Source organism: Alosa pseudoharengus, unplaced genomic scaffold (assembly GCF_046254945.1).
Source record: "Alosa pseudoharengus isolate Yale_2024_CS ecotype anadromous, Long Island Sound unplaced genomic scaffold, YU_APseudo_1.1 YU_APseudo_1.1_scf_11, whole genome shotgun sequence".
Taxonomy (NCBI): Eukaryota; Metazoa; Chordata; class Actinopteri; order Clupeiformes; family Clupeidae; genus Alosa; species Alosa pseudoharengus.
This window is the reverse complement of record NW_027468576.1, coordinates 13,356,330-13,369,604: the sequence shown is the minus strand read 5'-3', so window position 1 is coordinate 13,369,604 and position 13,275 is coordinate 13,356,330. Positions and strand designations below refer to the sequence as shown.

The window sequence follows — 13,275 nt, the reverse complement described above, 5'->3', positions numbered from 1 at the left end:
GCCAACATCAGCAAATATGGTAAAATCTTTTACTATGGTAATAAGCATAGCCCATTGGTTATGGTCAGAGGTAGTATATTTAACTGAGTGATGAAATGTTGGCTTATTTGAGTTTTTGAAATATTCTAAATACAACTCTACTCTAAATCCCTCAAAGTATTTTGTTACAAACTACATTTGATTTTTTCCAATCCTGCAAAATACAAATGGCAATGCTAAAGTAATTAAATATGTATTTCAAATACATCTAATTAAAATACTGCCCATGTCTGACCACTATCTACCAGTCAATATTTGGAAATATTCAGAAGTGGACAGAGAAAGGCAGGTCAACCTAACCTGTTCAGATTAACAAAATCCAACCTTGAACCAATGAAATGTGTCTGCATCACACTGATTTGGTGAAACAGGCCTTAATGTTTGATTTTCCAGGTGATGTCATCAAAGATTAGGCTTTAAAAGAGCTGTGTGTTGGTGCTGCTCTCTACATCCCACGATGAGACTGGTTCTGCTTTCACTGGCTCTAGCCCTTGTGGGTAAGTGGATGTATTATTTTGCTGTTTTAAAAATATGTTTTTCTTAAATTTTCTTATTAGTGGGTTTGATCAAGCAAGCCGATCGTTTAGTCTACCATTATATCCTCATGGTTGTGGAGGATGGTGATGGTTAGCAGCTGTGAAGTGTTTTATTCTCAAGATGGCCTATGGTGTAGCCTATTATCTATGGAAACGTAGGCTAAACAACTATCTACAGTCATCCAAAAATGAATTGCCAGAGATAGGCTATTAAGGGTAAAAGTGCAACATTTAAACATGGCAAGAATATTTTTACTGGAGCAGTTTGTTCTAATTTGTCTCCTGAAATTCACATGCCATTCCTATCTTCTATCCTTCTATTTTAAGTTATCATGAGTGTCATTTGATTATATAATCACAACAAATGCTAAGAAATTAAAACAGAATAGGCTTACATGCTGTGCAGGTCAGTTAGGCAGTTAGTTTCAATTTAAAATGTAACATTTAATTTAAAATATCTTCAACAATTTCAAATTTCCTAACTTTTATTTTCTCAGCGAGTCAACATGTGAACCTTGGTAAGTGAAAAATTATGTTCTTGAGTCAATTGAAATATAATCAGTATTTTGAAATATCAACTTTCTTCTGCTCTTTACTCAGCAAACTGATAAGACATATCCATTTCCACAGCTCCCGAGTTTGCTGCCTCTAAGACCTACGTGTACAAATATGAGGCTCTACTTCTTGGTGGACTTCCTGTGGAAGGTCTGGCCAGAGCAGGAATGAAAGTCAGCAGCAAGGTTCTCATCAGTGCTGAGGCTCAGAACACCTACTTGCTGAGGGTAAGATAACACACCTATTTCAAAAAATGTCATCTAGTTCAATTTTATTTTATTTTTTTAAGAAATTGAGTAAATGATTATTAATGGATGCTTAATATCATTTCATTAGCTCGCAGATCCTGAGATCTTTGAGTACAGCGGTGTCTGGCCAAAGGACCCCTTCGTCCCAGCCACCAAGCTCACCTCAGCACTGGCTTCTCAGCTTCTGATTCCCATCAAGTTTGAGTATGCTAATGGTGTGGTTGGCAAGGTGTTTGCCCCCGTTGGAGTCTCCACCACAGTTCTTAATGTCCACAGAGGTATCCTCAACATTCTTCAGCTCAACCTCAAGAAGACCCAGAATATTTATGAACTGCAAGAGGTAAGGCCAAAACCCAAAAAGATCATCTTGTGTTCAGTCAGTGTAATGGCAGGTAACTAGCATGTCCATTTTTAACCAAAAGGCTGGAGCCCAGGGAGTGCTCTGGGGACAGTGGTCCTTGTAATGTAAATGACATAAAAGTCCCTTTGGATATATCTGTCTGCTAAAGGAATAAATGTAAATGTAATAAACGTTAATCGCTGCTCTTCAGGCTGGAGCCCAGGGAGTTTGCAAGACCCACTATGTCATCAGTGAGGATGTCAAGGCAGAGCGCATTCTTGTCACCAAGTCCAAGGATCTCACCAACTGCCAAGAGAGGATCATCAAGGATTTGGGCCTGGCTTACTTGGAAACACTGGTAAGCAAAACAAGATAATTCCGGTCAGATCAGTTCAGAATATGTACATCTTGTTATTATAAAAAATAACTGTCCAATCCCACACACACAGCAAGCAAGGAGCCTGACTGGAGCCGCAACCTACAGCTACATCATGAAACCAACCCCCACTGGTGCTCTGCTCACTGAAGCCACAGTGAGGGAACTCCATCAGGTCACACCTGTTGCTGAGATGGGTGGAGTTGCACAGATGGAGGCCAAGTATGTGTTTTATTATAACATTGGCTTATCTCACAAAATAGAACATACTTATTGATTTAAAGCCTTGTAAACTAAATATCTTTTTTATACCATGGTTAAAGGCAAAGCCTGACCTTCCTGGAGATTGAGAAGACCCCCATTGTCCCAATCAACGCAGAATATTTGGCCCGCGGATCCCTGTTCTATGAGTTTGCCACTGAAATTCTTCAGACTCCAATTCAGCTTCTGAAAATTAACAATGCACCAGCTCAGGTGAAATATTTGAATAACATATAAACTCTTCTGTGACACACTTTTCTTTACATGTTTTCAGATGCCTCATAATGTCTATACATCTTTTTCAGATTGTGGAGATTCTGCACCATCTTGTTGCCAACAATGTGGCTAAGGTCCATGAGGATGCTCCTCTGAAGTTTATCCAGCTGATCCAGGTCCTGCGTGTTGCCACCTTGGAGAACCTTGAAGCCATCTGGACTCAGTTTAAGGCCAAGCCAGAATACAGGTATGAACTGCCCCATCTTTAGTATTTAAATAAACGTATGACCACCTTCCTGCCATCTGTATGAATTGTAACATAATTGTTTCAGACGTTGGATTCTGGATGCCGTTCCTGTTGTTGGAACACCAGCTGCTGTGAAGCTCATCAAAGAGAAGTTCTTGGCTGACGACATCAGCATTCCTGAAACTGTTCAGATTCTTTTGGCTGCTGTGCATATGGTTCCTTCTGATCCGGAGATCATCAGACTCATCTCTGTATGTGTAATCATGTAGTGTAGCTTTTAATTAAAAAAAAAAGGAATATATTCATATGTCTCCTATATTCATACGTCTTCTATATTCATATGTCTCCTATATTCTTACGTCTCCTATATTCATACGTCTTCTATATTCATGTCTCCTCTCTCAATACACAGAGCTTGGCCCTGCACCACAAGATTCAGGCAAACCCTGTTCTGAGTGAGATTGCTATGCTGGGATATGGTACCGCAATTTTTAAGTACTGTGCTGCAGTTCCTACTTGCCCAGCTGAACTCCTGGAGGTGATAATTTCCCCCTTTAACTTCAGGACTTTCCTTTAATATGCATAATATTTTTTTTGTGAGTGACTGACAATGTCCACCTTCTCTCTTCAGCCCATCCACGAGCTTGCAGCTAAGGCTATTGCTAAGGCTGATATTGCTAAGATCACCCTGCTGGTCAAAGTTCTGGGTAATGCTGGTCATCCTGCTAGTCTTAAACCAATCATAAAGATCCTCCCTGGATTTGGCTCCGCAGCTGCTGCCCTCCCAGTCGGAGTCCAAGTCGACGCCATCTTGGCTCTCAGAAACATTGCTAAGAGGGAACCCAAACTGGTAAGTCTAGCATTTTCCGGCCAACAGGCAGAATTACAAATCAAAATCCTACTGGGGCGGTGCTAGCGTAGTGGCTAAGGAGCTGGGCTAGCATGCAGTAGCCTGAAAAGTTGTAGGTTCAATTTCCAGGTTCCACCATTGTGCTCTGGGGAGAATGGACCTTTGGATAAAAAGCGTCTGCTAAATGAATAACTGTTAATAATGTCTTTATTGATGAACTTTATTGTTAGTGTATGTATTGTTTATTTATGTTATTGTTGTGTAGGTCCAGCCAGTGGCCCTGCAGCTGTTTATGGACAAGGCCCTTCACCCTGAACTGCGTATGGTGGCTGCTGTGGTTCTGTTTGAGACCAAACCCACAGTTGCACTGGTATCTACTATTGCTAGCGTTCTGAAGAAGGAGACCAGCATGCAGATTGTCAGCTTTGTGTATTCCTACATAAGATCTCTCACCAGGAGCACTGTCCCAGACTATGCCACTGTGTATGTGCAATATTGTTCGGCTTTGTGTATTTTGCTTTCCTCTTGAACTATGGTTAGTTGTCTAACACGGTCATTTATGCCCATTTTAGGGCTGCTGCCAGCAATGTTGCCATCAAAATCTTGAGCCCCAAGCTGGACAGACTGAGCTACCGTTACAGTAAAGCCATCCACCTTGACCTGTACAAAAGTAGGCTTGTTTTTCATTTCTCTTAATAAACCCTGAATGAGTTTCAAAAGGGAATAATAGGCGATTTGTATTTTCTCCAATGTTAAACTGAAATCCTCTCTTTTTCTGAAGGCCCCGTAATGGCTGGTGCTGCCGGCAGTGCTTTCATCATCAACGATGGTGCCACCATTCTGCCCACAGCTGTTGTGGCTAAAGCTCGTGCCTATCTTGCTGGAGCTGCTGCTGATGTTCTTGAGGTGTGTAAAACAACACTATCCTCATATAAACGGCATGACTAAAATTGTGTCCATCTGTGTACATGTATTAAATGCTCCTTTTGCACTCTCAGGTGGGAGTGAGAACCGAGGGAATTCAGGAGGCCCTTCTGAAAACTCATGTTTTGGAGGATTTGGAGGACGACAGGATCACCAAGATGAAGCGTATCATGAAGGCAGTACGTAACAGTGAAATAACTATATAATTAAGATATATAAATAAAGAAATGATTCAGTGTGCAAAAATCTCTTCAATATTTTGCAGATTGCAGAATGGAAGGCCTTGCCAAAGAGCCAGCCTCTGGCATCCGTCTATGTCAAGTTCTTCGGACAGGAAATTGCCTTTGCAAACATTGACAAAGCTATAATTGAACAAGCAGTTCAGGTAAAGAAGTTTGTTATCAATTCACTTTGAACACTACAATAATGAGCTGCATTTTGGTGCGTTGCGTTTGTGTGTTTAAGTTTGATTATTTTCAGTATGGACATGTTATCATCCCTCCTATCTCCAGCTTGCCACTAGTGCCGATGCCAAGGTCCTGTTGAAGGATGCCCTGAAGGCACTGCAGACTGGCATTACCGCTCAGGCCGCTAAGCCTCTTCTGGCTGCTGAGATTCGCCGCATCTTCCCCACTGCTGTTGGTGTGCCAATGGAGCTCAGTCTCTACTCTGCTGCTGTTGCCGCTGCTTCCATCAAAGGTAGGATCAAGATAATTATGGACAGGTTTGACCAATTTCATAATCATGATTGGCATAGTTGGCTTATTGTTAAGCTATTGTTTTCTAATCCAACATCTCTGCAATCCATCCGACTTCTACAGTGAAAGCAACAATTACCCCACCTCTTTCTGAACCTCTCAATGCTGCCGAGCTGCTGAAGGCAGACATCCAGTTGGAAGCTGAGGCCACTCCAAGGTACACCTCTTTGACAAATATCAACAGTATATCCACACATTTCTAGTGCAAGTCTTCAAATGTTTTTTTCTCCTTTCCGTAGCATCTCCATGCACACCTTTGCTGTGATGGGAGTCAACACTGCCTTCCTTCAGGCCGCCGTCATGGCCAGAGCCAAGGCTGTCACTGTGCTGCCTGCTAAGCTGGCTGCAAGAGCGGATGTTCCCAAACTGAACTTCAAGATTGAGGTTCTCCCTGTTGACACACCTGAGCACATTGCTAAAATCCGGTAATGATACTTGTGTCTATGTGATTCAAATATACAAAATACTAGTACTCTTAAAACAAATGTGTTGAAAACAACACAACTTGCGTTGTTTTTAACACATCTTTGTGTCCAGATAGGGTCAACACATTTGATTTAAGAGTGTATAATGTTTTGTATTTCTATGTAATTTACTCTTATTCATTTGTAACTAGTGTTGAGACCCTGGCTATTGCCCGTAACATTGAGGACCTTGCAGCTGAGAGAATCACACCCATGGTACCGCTTGTTGCTACACAGATGAGATCCACTGAGAGGTTTGCCTCTACGATGTCTTCTACTTCTCTCAGTGCAGTAAGTCCACTGAAATCTCCCATCTTCCTTAGTCAACTCAATTAGGTCCTAACATCTTGTTCAGTAATCTAAACAGTTATTATTGTCACCCGTCTAGTCCCAGTCCTCCGAGATCATTTACTCAGACCTGGTACCTCAACTGAGGGCCGGTGTACCATTCCACAAGACCATTTGTGTGCCAGCTGCTTTCATTGGAATCAAAGGATGTTTTGAAGTCACCTCTAGCAACACTGCCTTCATCAAGGATATTCCTCTCCTCAACCTCATTGGAGAACACGCCGTTTTGGTTGCTGTGAAACCAGGTAATATATTTCCTTCAAATACATTTCCAGAAAATATATATACGTTTCCACGTTACAAATGTTTTACTAATCTATTACTTTCAAACAGCTGATGGCCCAGCTATTGAGAGACTGGAGGCTGAAGTTCAAATTGGACCCAAGGCTGCAGAGAAGCTCCTGAAGGAAATCAACATCATTGATGAGCAAACCGCCGAGGGCAAAACCATCATTACTAAACTGAAGAAGATCCTTGAGCCTGCTCTGAGAAACAGCTCTTCCAGCTTAAGCAGCTTGCTCAGCTCCAGCATGTTTGGCATCAGCAGTTTGTTGAGCTCCTCCAGCTCCAGCTCATCCAGCTCCCGCATGTCAAAGGTCAGTTTGGACCATATCACATTGCATATATTCTAATGTGTCAGAATTGAAGGTATGATATTCAATACAATCGAAGCGATTTGCTTCACTTTCTTTTACTGCTCCATAGGCCTCCCTCAAGCAATACCCATTCAAGAAATTCCACAACAACCAGGTATTTAAACAACTTTCTGCTGTTGTAATGAAAAGCTCAAAATAACTTACTGTAAAATACAAGACTGTAAAACATATCTAACTTCAACAATTGTGATTGGATATCAGTACCTGGTCTCTCAAGGAATCTCCGCTCAGAACCTCAGAAGCAGTGGAAGTAGTGCATCCAGCTTTGAAGCCATTTACCAACAGGTGAGTTCCATAGAATGGCACAGCCTAACCTTTATACTGGATGGCAATTTGGGACCAGGTGTAAATAAATTATGTGTACTTTCAACATGTCATTTTCAATCCACACATTTAGAATCAGTTCCTAGGTAATGCTGTCGCTCCTGCTGTGGTGGCCATCTTCCGCGCTGTGAGAACTGACAAGAAGCTGCTGGGATACCAGGCTGCTGCCTATCTTGACAAGGCCAACTTAAGACTGCAGCTCGTCATCTCTGCTCTGGCTGAGACTGACAACTGGAAGATGTGTGCTGATGGTGTTGTTCTGAGCAAGCACAAAGTCATGGTGCGACTATGTCTCATTTGTCACTTTCATTTATGGCTAACTGAGAGTAAGCATTACATTAATACACAGGATTAGATGTTAAAATCCCTTGTGCCAAAATCCAAGGTAAAAACACATTCAGAAGCCCCTGCTCAAGTTTAACTTTAAAAAGCACACTACCCACAAATCCGCCAACAAATGGTCACAAACAGAATACAAATGGCCCATCCAACAGCAGTATATAGTATGCGGCATGTCATTGGAGTTATCAAGTGGGCACCCTCATTCACCGATGTTTCGTTAAGTTAAGCCCACGACACCTCATGAAGGCTTAACAGTGAAACCAGTGTCCTGGAGACACTCCCCTCCATGCTGCCACCATATTACCAATATCCAATACCCAAAATACTCTTAACCAGCCCAGGCATGGTCAAGGTTGGCTAGGTTGGTCCGTCCCATTGATGTGGACTGAACCATAGCCATAAAAACCCTGGCCAACCAACCATCAACCTAGGCACAGCCCATCACAAACACAAAACAAATTAGCCAGTTAGCTTAGGTCCCATCACAAACACAAAACAAATTAGCCAGTTAGCTTACACCCCATGCTGCCACCATATTACCACAACAAACATCCAAATACCCTTAACCAACCTAGGCATGGTCTAAGTTGGCTAGGTTGGTCCGTCCTGTTGATGCGGACTGAACCATAAACCATAAAAAACCTTAGCCAAGTACCATCAACCTAGGCACAGTCCATCACAAACACAAAACAAATTGGCCAGTTAGCTTACCTTAGCTTGCGCCCCAGGAAGGGTAACTTCTCCTTACCCACAACCATTTGCTTGCCCGTTCTGCTGCTAAAGACATGTTACTAACCACCTGCCTTAGACTTCGACCACAAATGCCCAATTCAGACAGCAAGCCAATAGCAGATCTGGCTACAAACCCACGTGCACCGATTTCAATAGGCCTTAATCGTGCACTCCAACCTCGCTTGGCTGCCTCCTCTGCTATTTCAGTGTAATAAGTAATTATAGCCAGAAATTATGCATTTAGATATTTAATAGTAACTTATGTGTCATCAGTCTAAGGTTACATGGGGAGCTGAGTGCCAAGAATACGCCACCATTTTGAAGGCAGAAGCTGGTCTCCTTGGTGCAAGCCCAGCTGCCCGTCTGGAGCTGGAGTGGGTGAAGATTCCTACCATTGTCACTACCTATGCAACCAGGTACTTTGTCATTAATCAAAGAGTTTTTTTAAAGGTTAATATCCATTCTCTTTATATACATTTTCAGTCTGTATTTATACTTTGTATTTACTGTGACCACCCAGGCTGGCTAAGTACATCCCTAATGCTGCCCTTATGGCTGGGATCACTGTCAACAAAGCCGAGAACAGCGAAAAAGAAATTGAACTGACCGTTGCCATCCCCACTGAAAGGACAGTGGATGTCATTATCAAACTGCCACAGGTAAATATCTCCAAATGATTCTTTCAAACTGTAAGGCAGTAGTGTAGTGGTCAAGGAGCTGGCATGCAGTAGGCAGAAAAGTTGAGGGTTAAATTCCCGGCTGCCACTGTTGTGACTTTGAGCAAGGCACTTAAGTTTGTTCTGGGTAGACTGGCCCTTGTAAGAACTGACATGTGTAAGTCGCTTTGGATAAAAGTGTCAGCCAAATGAGTGAGTATTAATCATGCTGATTGTGTTTTATGTGTCCAGATGACTCTCTCCAAACTGGCCTTGCCTCTTCCCATTGCCCTGCCAATTGGTGCTGATGCTACTATCCAGGTCATTCCCGAGGAGAACATCCTTGAGCAGATTCATTTCCTGTATGCTGAGGCTTCCTCTGGTAGGTATACATTTCAGAGGACAATATGATTTGTAAATTTACAGTGCCTATTGAAAGTGTTCACCCATTTTGGATATTTCCCCTTTGGCGGCATTTATAAATGGAATCTTGATCATGGATCTTCGGTACATAATTTGTTTCAGCTCAGTGTAGCATGATCCAGGACACTCTGACCACATTCAACAACAGGAAGTACAAGAATGAGATGCCAATCTCCTGCTACCAAGTGCTGGCTCAGGACTGTACTCCAGAGCTTAAGTTCATGGTCCTGTTGAAGAAGGATGAGGTCACCGCACAGAACCACATGAACGTGAAGATTGCTGATATGTAAGTATTCAACAGTAGTAAGTAACCCATTATATCATGATGATGTAGCTAAGAATGCTGATGACCTTTTGCTATGGCTTTCTGTAGGGATGTTGACCTGTACCCTACTGGCAGTGATGTGCTAGTGAAGGTTAACGGTGTGGTGGTTCCTATTTCCAATCTTCCCTACCAACACCCGTCAGGTAAACTGGGCACTTTACTTAAACTAAAACTTTACTTTTCCATTGATCCCACAGTGTTTTTCCCAATACAGTGTTATATAACAATGTTTTTGGTTTTAGCCCCCATTCAGATTAGACAGAAAGCTCAGGGCCTGTCACTTCATGCTCCTCGCCTTGGTCTTCAGGAGGTTTACTTCGGCAAGGACACATTGAGGGTAAACACAGCCTGAATTGCTTTTACATCGATGGTTAGATTTTTAAGAAACACAACAGAAGTGAGACTTCTGTATAACTGTGTCTTTCAGGTCAATGTCGCAGACTGGATGAAGGGCCAGACTTGTGGTGTTTGTGGTAAAGCTGACGGAGAGACCAGACAGGAGTACTCCACACCCAGCGGCTACCAGACCAAGAGCTCCGTCAGCTTCGCCCACTCCTGGGTGCTTCCCGCTGAGAGCTGCCGCGACAGCACTCGTAAGAAAGACACTTCCCCGTCCTCTGTCTTCTCTGTCTGTCTTTCCTATATGCTGTAACGTGCCGAAACATCTTTGTGTTTGCTCTAGAGTGCCGTCTGAAGCATGAATCTGTCAAGCTGGAGAAGCAGCTGATTGTGGATGGCCAGGAGTCTAAATGCTACTCTGTGGAACCAGTGCTGCGTTGTCTGCCTGGTTGCCTCCCAGTGAAGACCATGCCTGTCACCGTTGCATTCCACTGTCTCCCCGCTGGTAAGGATATATTACGATTAGGATGCGTGCTCAAAAACATGGGTTTGGGACTATCCGACAGCTTATTTCTGAATGAGTTGGGTAACCTTTTAGTTTTATTTGTGAACAAGTTTATCTGACATGACGTCTCCTTTCTCCTCTTCAGATTACAGGCGCTCTGTGGATCTGAGCAACATCTCTCAGAAGAGTGTGGACCTGAGGGAGACTGCGGAGGCTCATATGGACTGCCAGTGCAACGCTCGGTGTGCATAGAATGTTATGATTTAAACTTGACATTTGTTAAACATTCTCAGTATCCAATCATCTGTATGTATGAAACTGAAATAAAATCAACATCAGCAACTTGCATTTGTCTCTTGGAACTTTCTTGAAATTAGATAACATATGTGCTGATACAATCGAAAACACTGCTACTAAATGTATGGTACAATTACATTAACACAAAAAAAACAACTAAAAAGCAATATTTTTTTTATTAATTTGTATTATTCTTAATATGCTACCACTTGGAAAAATCATCAAAATCAACTTGATTTACTAAAATAGCTAAGCTGATGGCACCCAAATCTACCTAGCCCTGCGCTTAATGACTATGGCAAAACGCATTGCATATATAACGCTTTTCAAGGCACACAAAGCACTTTACAGTAAAGAGGTAACCTAACAACCATCAATGTGTAGCACCCAGCAAACTATGGTCCCCTTGAGTGTTTAATTAACAACTGGCTGTCTAAACTAGAATGCATTTCCGAGGAACTGCGAAAGTGTGCTTGCTCTGGTGCGGTCACTAACGTGAGCGTCAGTGGAATATGTTACGTTGAACCTGGCATAATCAAAGAATTCTAACAGTGGCTAATTTTCAAAATTGTGCGTACAGGTCAAAGGTTACATGCATTAATATACATCCGAAATGCCAAAACACATTTTTGCTAGTTGCAGCGACCCATAGGTCAAAGGGCACCAAATTATATGTGTCCTCACAATGGAGTCCCGAGTCCCTGTACCAAGTTTTGTTTTGAGAAATGAAAGTGTCGCTTAGATATGAGCTAAGTTCCTGTAACTCTAGCGCCCCCCTAGTGGTTGAATGTCACCAAATTCACTGTGTGTCCTCAGGATGGGGTCCCGAGTCTATGCACCAAGTTTGGTATCGATATGTGAAAGCGTTCCTGAGATGTGACCAAAAATCCTTCTGATAAGATTTGTCAGGCTACAGAGGAATTGACCAATGTGGAAGAATTTTTAGCTTAAAGGTCTGTAAAAACTGAAATAAGGTTTGTCTTTCTCGTTAGTAGTTTATTAAATCTCTGCGCAGAGAGGTCTCATAAGCATCAGGCTATCAGGATACAGAGACAAAGTCTGTGCACCCAAGAGACAATCAGTTGTTTTCTCACACACACATTTATACCTCACACATATCATAATCTCATTGTATCATTGTATCATTACACCCTCTCCGCACATACACATGACAGAATCAAGGACATTAAGAACATTTTTAACGTCATACAACACATGATTTGCCATCGGACCACTAGTTACTGAAACAGAAGTATCAAATAATAGGAACTAATAAGAACTTTAAGAACTAGATCAGTGTCACACAGAAAGAGTGAATTCACACTGCATTAGAAGTATCAATTATACGGAACGTCACGAGCTAGGCTAAACACAGAAGAGTCCATTCAAAAGTGTGAAATCATACAGAAACACAAGTATCAAATCAAAGGTTAAGGTCCCTCTTTGTCATTTTCCCCTCACATTCCCCCCTTTTTATTATTTGTAATAACCATCACATCAGACACAATCCGTTACATAAGCTTTAGGCTTGAGTCTTCACATCATTAAAGGGTGGTAGCCATTCTTCATCTTCCTTTTCATACATTGCTAAAGCAGTATACTGAACCATTTGCAGTCCCACAGTGCGTTCAACCAGGCGCATAATTAAAGCCCTAACACAAGGTATGACAACAAACCACAAACGCTAACAGAATAAACACTATCATCACAGGGGCTAAAAATCTAACAACCCAGCCTTTGAGTCCTGGGAACAAACTAGGAAAACAATCCTCCCATCCGCCTTTTGCCGCTCTTGTAGATCGTGTGCCAGTCTTGTCACGTCCTCTAGACCTTCTTGACCTCTCAAACAGGTGCAATTCACTCCTCTTCTCAGAGGAGCTAATGCCGTTACAAAACAGATGAGTAACAATAGTCCTAGTTCCCACAGTTTCACACTTTTCTCTTCTCGCACAACCCTTCTTTCCAAATCAAACAGCTGTATCCTCTTCATAATGTCTTCAAGGGCCTCACCACCCAGATATCAGCTCTTTCTTGACTGTTGCGAGCTTGGAGTACGGCACACCCGATCACTCCTCCCCCGACTCAGAGAGCTTTCAACCTGTGGTGGATTTTGATCCCTCTAATCCAAAAATGTCCGGTGTTGGTGCACGTTTGCACCCCAAGGAGGGACATACTCGCAGGACTATGCTGTGGCAATAGCCATTGATAAACATATAGATTTGACTGCATGCTCAATTTGACTGCTGTTGTTGTTGTGCCGTCACCTGTTGTAGCACTAACTATCACCCCTGTAAGGGTGGAAGACAATGTAATGTTCAGCTTACACATCAAATCTCGCCCCAGTAGATTAATCGGGCAGCAGGAGGAAAGTAAAAAAGCATGTTGAAATTGTCTGTCATCGTAAACACAACATAAATCTTTTGTAAACCACTCTGTCACAGGGGCCCCTGATGCGCCTATCGAAATCACATGATTAGAGCTCACATTGGGTGGAGTTGAAAATTCATTTTTTCT

The 13,275-nt window shown here is 42.4% G+C and overlaps 1 pseudogene; it reads left to right on the top strand.

Annotated features, from left to right (window-relative positions):
- The first annotated feature begins 475 nt into the window (after positions 1-475).
- Positions 476-10,716, top strand: LOC143116753 (vitellogenin-like; annotated as a pseudogene).
- The last annotated feature ends 2,559 nt before the right edge of the window (positions 10,717-13,275 follow it).